This window comes from Setaria viridis, chromosome 3, assembly GCF_005286985.2.
Source record: "Setaria viridis chromosome 3, Setaria_viridis_v4.0, whole genome shotgun sequence".
NCBI lineage: Eukaryota > Viridiplantae > Streptophyta > Magnoliopsida > Poales > Poaceae > Setaria > Setaria viridis.
This window is the reverse complement of record NC_048265.2, coordinates 47982980-47990784: the sequence shown is the minus strand read 5'-3', so window position 1 is coordinate 47990784 and position 7805 is coordinate 47982980. Positions and strand designations below refer to the sequence as shown.

Genomic DNA, 7805 nt, shown 5'->3' with positions numbered 1-7805 from the left:
CGATGTTAGGTCAAGGGAAGTGTCGGATGAAGCATATTTACTTTGCGAAATTTTAGAGAGGTTTTAGCCAGAAGCTATTCAGCACTGGATGTTTCGACGGTACCATTGGATGAAGCGTTGGATGAATTTTGGATGTGTCAGTGAAGAACTTGGGCGCGGGGAGGTCAACGGCTAGTTGCACCGGATGTTCCAATGCATACCAAAATAGACCATCGGAACATCCGACGTTGTTTCGACGGTATACTTAACTAGCCATTGGAGCAACGGCTCTTTGATGCCTTGGGCTATTTATAACCCCTCCACTCGCCCATTTGAAGTTGCTGAGTGTGCAGAAGTTCATTGGAGATCAAGACTCATCAAGAACACATCTAAGCCACCAAAAGTACATAAGTGATTATTCAAAGGCTTAGCACAAGCTTAGAAGAGTGATTAGTGCCAGGATAGTCCTAGAGAAAGAGAGAGTGCAAGGTGTCCCTACCTTGTGATCGATTTTAGGAGTGAACCACAGTTGTACAAGGTGTGTCGGCTCCTTGGAGCCTTAGTGACTCACTGGCAAGTCTTCAACCTCCCGACTTGGTGTAGACCGGCGTCGACGACCGTGTGCGGGGGACGTGGAGATCCCCTTCCTTCGTGGAGAAGCTTCTTAGTGGAGATGGCATCAAGATGATCGGGAAACTTAGCGTGAGCCTTAGTGGCCAAGCGTTTGTGGCAAGTCAAGGGGTGTCCCGGAAGAGACTTGGTGACCGGGAAACAATACTCTTGTGTGGATGCTTTAACAATGTGGACTAGTGGTGGCTTAGTGCATACCGATACCATGGGATAAATCATCGTGTCAAGAGTTTGCTTCCCCTCATCCTCACCTCTTACGTTTCTGCATTTCATACTTGCAACTGGTGTGCCTTTACTTTCTTAGTGCAGTATCTAATTGGCTTTAGGTTGCAAAATTTATTTTGGAAAGAGGGTTCCACGCTAAATCACCCATAGAATGCACATCTTAGATAGTGAAAGTCATAGGTTAAGATTTTAGATTGCAATTCACCTCATTTATTCTTAAAGTTACGACCAACGATTCCTTGCGGTTGGTGGGCAGCGCGCGCCGCAGGCAGCGCAGGCCTCCTTGGACATGGACCCCGGCGCGGCGATGGGCGGGCTGCAAGGACGATCCTGAGTTTGGTGTCGGCATTCCATCTGCCGTCGTCGAACACGATATTGCTCGCTTCTCTCGCCGTGTTCCGCCCGTCACGCGCGTCGCCTCGACAGCAGCAGCGACAGCGATTGCGGAGAGCTGCCTCGGCGACGCGCGCGTGCGTTCACGGTCACTCCAAGACCATCGATCTGAAACAATCCATTCCTGACTACTGTCACCATCAATCCATCCATCGTCAGCTGCGGAATTGTGTTAAAGCAGTTCGAAATTCAGTCTCTCATCACGGAGGAAACTTTCAGAGTCAGCAGTCGGCATCTGGTGTTCGTTTTTTAAAAAAAATCTATTTTGAGTTTGTCTCATGCTCCGATTATACTTTCATCCGTTTCGTGGCGAGATTGGTTCTTTGCAGTCGACGTCACGAAAAAAGCTGCGACGATGATCATGTTTGAGACTTAGTTTCTTTGTGTGTCTTTTAACAAAGCCTTTCTTTATTTTCATCGACTCATCGAGATCAAGTTGGCCATTGGCATATACAAGCAGCCACCCAGTGTCACAAACATGTGGGCCCTAGCACACACGAGTAATCAGTGAGTTGGCACTTTCTCATCTCTATCTTCACGTAGGGCCTCTAGCTCTCCAGGCCATCGCCATGAATGTCGCCAACTCATCCTCCCCGAGGCCATCTTGGAGCGGTGGGGCTTTACCTCCGCTGTCACCACCTTGTTTTGTTTCAATCCTAACGCCTTCTCATCTCTCCTGCTCTTATTGCACTTGCAGTAGTCGTAAAAGTAGCCGATGCAGCGGCCGCCATTTTTGTGGCCTGCCCTCACGCAACGTCGTTGCAGGTTCCCTTCGCCTCGGCACCTGCTCAAGTAAACCACACGAACCAACAAACCAAACAATAGCAAGATATGCAGTTGCGTGATCCTCAGGTTAATACTTGAGTAATAATGCAAGTATACATGATGGGGTGATCGTGCTTTTGGATTTTGGATGCACTCTCGATCACTCACCGTAGGTCAGGAGAAGCAGGACCAAGGCCGTTGCTGCGATCTTGTTCTTCATGGCTGGACTTAAACTGAATAGACATGAGCTTTATTTGAGGCGAGGGGGAGGGAAAGGCCATAAGCTGCAATTTATGATCCTTGGTCTTGGATTCTTGCAAAGTTAGATCAACTTTATATAATATCTAAGATGATATAGACTACAACATCGCATAGGAGACGCTGCATAGCATACTCTAATAAAATTTGGTGAGAAAATAAGATTGACAACTATTAAATTAGCTCTAATCAATCAAATATTAAAGGAATAGCTATGGGTGTGCTATAAGATTGGCCTAAGATGACATGTCAGCTACGGGAGCGGGCTGCAAGTCCACAGTCCTGGCTTGAATATTGCTGCTTGAAGGTTGGGGGCTTGTTGCTGTACGTTGCCAGGTTCCAGTACCCGGTGTCTGCCATGATGGTCGGTGTTGTGCAGGCTTCACATTGTCCTTAATGGAGGGTTGTGTGGTTATTTTGTTGCTCGGCTTGGTGGTTAGAGTTTAGTCAACATCTGGTGTTTTTCCATCTATTTTGGATTTGGCTCATGCTCCGATTCTGCTTTCACCCATATTGTGGCGAGATTGTTTCTTTAGATTCGACGTCACAAAAAAGCTGCTGCAAAGTAAGGCTGCATTATGACCACGTTGGAGATTTAGCTTCTTATTTGCGTCCTTTTTTTTTAGTGTACATAAGTGCACGGTGTTGTCAGATGTCATGGTTATATGCTATTCGGTCATATGCCTATCTCTTTGTAACTGTGGGTTGGTACTTCTTGAAATAATTGAGGTCCGATGCATCCTCGCCAGACGATCTTAAAAATGACAAATCGAAGACACATGGTAACAAAGCCATTTCTTTATTTTCATCAACTCATCAAGATCATGTTGCCAATTGGCATGTACAAGTAGCACCCAATGACACACAAACATGTGGTTGCACGACTAATCAATGAGCTGGCACTTCTCATCTCTCTTCACACATGGCCTCTACCTCTCCGGGCCATCACCATGAACGTCGCCAACTCATCCTCCCCGAGGCCATATTGGGGCGGTGGGGCTTTACCTCCATCGTCACCACCTTGTTCTGCTCCAACCCTAGCATCATCAACATCTTTCCAAAAACTTCTGCACTTGCAGTATCGTCGAAGGAAGGTGCCAACGCAGCGGCCGCCATATTGGTAGCCCATCCTCATGCAAGCAAGGTTGCATGCCGCCTTATTGCAGGATCCCTTCACCTCGGCTCCTGCTCAATGAAATCAAATGAACCAACAAATCAATCAGTAGAAAGATATGCAGTTATGTGTTCCTCAGGTTAATACTCCAGTAATAATGCAAGTATGCATGACAGGGTGATCATGCTTTGGATTCTGGATGTACTCTCGGTCACTCACCGAAGGTCAGGAGAAGTAGGACCAAGGCCGTTGCTGCGCTCTTGTTCTTCATGGCTGGACTCGAACTGAACAGATCTGAACTTTGTTTGAGGAGGGGGGGAAGGGAAAGGACAGAAGCTACAATTTATGATGTTGCTTGGTACATTAATTGCCACCCCATCACACGCCTTCTGAAGATGGATGTGCATGTCCTGGGTCTTGGATTCTCATAAAGTTAGATCAAGTATGATATCTAAGATGATATAGAGTACCATATTAGATTTGTGCAAACTTAGAAGATAGAGAGCGTGGGGAGGAGCGGCCTGCAAGTCTACCTATAGCACTGCCTGGGAGACGGCCGCATCACATACTCTAATAAAAAATTCGGTGAGAGAATGAGATCGGCAACTATTAAATTAGCTCAAATAAATCAGATATTAAAGGTGTAGGCTATACCCATAGCTATGAGTGCGCTATTAGATTGGCTTAAGATATCATATCAACAAGATTTTTTTTAGATAATGGATACAAAATTCAACTTCAATTCAACCACTTCGTAGAGAAGGAATCAGTCCAAAAAATTATTACAGGTAGTATGCTTGCGCTGTATGCTCACATGACTATTGTTTATATGTTTATCACATATGATCAAAAATCAATCGGAGGCGAAGAAATGAAGCGACGAAGTCTCCAACGTTCGGCATGTTTGGATCATTATATCCTTTTGCTCATCATGGTGTTGTAACTACGTTCATTGTCGGAGCCAATAAATTCTGCATAAGACCTCCATAATAGTTTTCGGTTGACATTTATTAAAAAACACATCATTTCTCGTTAGCTAAATTGCGCAAAATAAATCCACCACCCCTATCAGTAAGTCTAAGTTTGGTTTTTGCCGCCTGTTTTATCCAATTTCCGAATAGATCCTTGGTATTAAATGGAAAAACAATACCAAACACAATGTGTACAGCCATCCTCAAGAACCTAGTATAAGTACAATCAAAGAACAGGTGTTTAATGGAATGTATCAACAAAATATATAGCTAGCAACTAGGTAAATTATTTGTCATGGTCCTAGAGCACGTCCAATAACAGGGTTCTTAATTTTGGTGAAATTTCGCTGCAATTTTATGAATTTCGGTAAATTTGGTGGTGATAAAAAGAAAACACCGAAATTTACTATTACACTTATGCATATGCTTTATTGTAAACATAGTACTTAATACTCATATTTTCTATTGTTTGATAAATCATACTAATCATTTATTTAGATTAAAAAATTCAAAAATCTTCTAATTTGGTCAAGACTTAAAAAACGACGAAATTTTACTGAAATTTCGGTAATTTCGTCGGTGACAAAACCCCGAAACTGAAATTGTAACAGGACAGCTTAGTTGTCGAATCGATCAATTACATCAGCAAAATCAGAAGCGGCAGAGAGAAAAATGAGAAGAAAGAGAGAACTTCTCGACGGACCCAGCGACCGGCGGATCACGCTCTCCAAGACAAATGCTGGTCCCGCCTTCATGCAGCGACTCTTTAACTCTCCCAGCACCTCCTTTGTGAGGATGGAAATCTAACAAGAGGTCCGGTTCAATAGGAAATTATGTATAGGAATAGGTAAGGTACTAAATAGCATTTGTACTATCCACAATAGCATCCGTTATAGTGGTAGTGGTATCCTACCGCTACCGCTACAAGGTAGCGGATCCAAATTAAAATAGCATGTTTGGACTTAGCGGCCGCTATTTGCTAAATTTATGGTTCAAGTGACATATTCATATAATCAAATGATAATAATAATAATAATATTTAAAAGGATTATTTAGGTAATGATGAAGATATGGGATGACAAATGAATTTTTTATTCACTGATATGAGAATTTAATGTTAATATATACATCTTAGTTATGTTTGTAATTATTTAGGCGAAGCAAGCGGTGGCGTGTCTAGGAACAAGAGGGCATGACAGTCGAGGCAGGTTGTTAGTGGGCGCCCCGTCCGTATAAAAATACCATCATTACGATCGACGGGACGCGCCTAGGCCCTTCAGGAACTGACAGCCTCACCCATCCCGTCCAATAGGCGCGCGGGCACCGCCCTCGTGCCAGGAGCGCCCGCTGGCTCCTGACTGCCCACTGCCCAAGGAGTGGGCCCCACTACGACCCCAAGAAGTGGCAATAACCTCCCGGGAGCCAAGTTCAACGCCCCTTCCCCCAGGAGGGGGGGCCAGGCCAAGAAGGACGAAGATTACCGTGATAAGGTGGTAAAAAGTAAACAAAGGACTTGATCAGGATGCCCTGGCGCCGTGCGTACCAAGGCAAGGAGTGTTAGGGCAAATGAATGACGTGTCAGAAAACTGTAGCAAGGAGGGCGGCCATTCAGCCGCCGCATTCACACACAATGTAGAGGGGAGGAGTGGGGCACAAAACTCGCCACAACCGATCCTCCCCTGGGCCTAGCCTATAAAAGGCCAGCTCTTGTACATAGGTAGACAACTCTAAGCAACATAACACACAAGACGTAGGGTATTACGCTTCTGAGCGGCCTGACCCTGTCTAAAAACCCTCTTGAGTGCAATCATTCTAAAAATCCCCTGAAAGCCTCTCGAATCCCTACGCACGAACTAACTAAGCTGGATCTCTAAAAGGCTGTCCCATCAGATCGCGCTCTCGGTGCCTGTCCACCGTCAAGAAGGTTATTAAACTTGCTCTTAGAGGGCTGCATGAGCATAACTGATACTGGTGCTACAAAACATACGATGAAGTGATTTCCTTCTGGGGCACTTTGCTGCATAATGTAATGTAAATATCTTATCTCTGGAGTAGCACTCTAGAAGATACAAAATTGTGGATTTGGACCATGTCAAATGCAATTTGGATAATCTGTCAACCATGCCGTCTTGCTTTTGGTTTAGATCGAGTCCATTATCAAATTAACCTGCTCCTATTACTGTCGGCTCTCATAATTTTGATGTCTTTTGTAAGCCGCGTGCGCTGACGGTCACTGCAAAGACCATCAGATATCAGAAACAATCCATTCTGACTTTTATCACCATCCATCAATCCATCGTCAGCAAGCAGTCGAATTGTGTTCTCATTGTTTTTTTCCCTAAATTTCAGTAGCGGAATTGTGTTAAAGCGGTTCGAAGTTCAGTCTCGCCGCAAGCAGGAACCTTTCAGAGTCAGCCAGCAGTCGGCATACTGTTTCTCTATTCAGGAAATTCAGGGGAACTCGTTACAAAAAGTTTTATTTCTTTTCTTTTTAAATTGGTTTACAAGTTACAAACTAAAGTTGTGCAATCTACTAGTATTAAATTGGTTTACAAGTTACAAAGTACAAAATTTTAGCTTTGGACCATGTCAGATGCCATTGGATTATCATTCATCATAGATGAAAGTTTCAGAGCTGCCACTTTCCTGAACTAAGAAATTTCAGAGATGTGTCATGCTGTAGCATGGACGAGGCATGCCGCAGTAGTGCAGTACGCTCCTAGAGCTCAACTCCTAGATTGCTTTGAAATTAAACATACATGGAGAAGGAGATGACTATAGTTACTCTAACATGAACAGATTGACCTTTATACAACCATGTTAAATTCCTGTCTCACACCCCTGCACAGAGGTCTGGCCGTGTGAGGTAAAAAGATGAAAAATGCAGCTCACTTGGAGGCCAATGGTATGGTGATTGGATGGGTGGCAGCTCACTTTGATGACCGTAGAGGAGCAGTCCGTCGTTAAGCCTGCCCTCAACGGCGTCCTCAACGCGGCAGGACGACCGAAGGGTTAGAGTCTTTAGTTTAGATTAAAATTTATATCACATCGAATATTTGGAGACTAATTAGAAGGAATAAATATGAGTTAATTATAAAACTAATTACAGAAGGCTAATTCACGAGACGAATCTATTAAGTCTAATTAATCCATCATTAGCCCATGTTTACTGTAGCATTACATTGTCAAATCATGGACTAATTAGGCTTAATAGATTCGTCTCGCAGCCTCTATCTGTGCAATTAGTTTTGTAACTAGTCTATGTTCTAATTAATATCAGCACGGCATCACAATTGACGGCTCTGAATCATTCATCACCTGTGTCTGTGTCTGAACTCTGAAGTAGGAGTCGCCTGCTGCTGACTGCTGACCCCGACAGGGTCCGCCGCGAAATGTCTGAAGTTCTTAACAACTCGAGACTGGGACTTCATCAGCTGGCTGCACGATTTGGAGAGAGGAGACGACGACGA

The 7805-nt window shown here is 44.2% G+C and overlaps 1 long non-coding RNA gene across 1 annotated transcript; it reads right to left on the bottom strand.

The window, feature by feature from the left end:
- Positions 1–3033: 3033 nt before the first annotated feature.
- On the bottom strand, positions 3034–3848 carry LOC117847512 (uncharacterized). The gene is made up of 2 exons (XR_011897920.1): positions 3584–3848; positions 3034–3435 (listed from the first exon to the last, which is right to left on the bottom strand). It is a non-coding gene; the product is annotated as an uncharacterized lncRNA (long non-coding RNA).
- Between the last annotated feature and the right edge of the window lie 3957 nt (positions 3849–7805).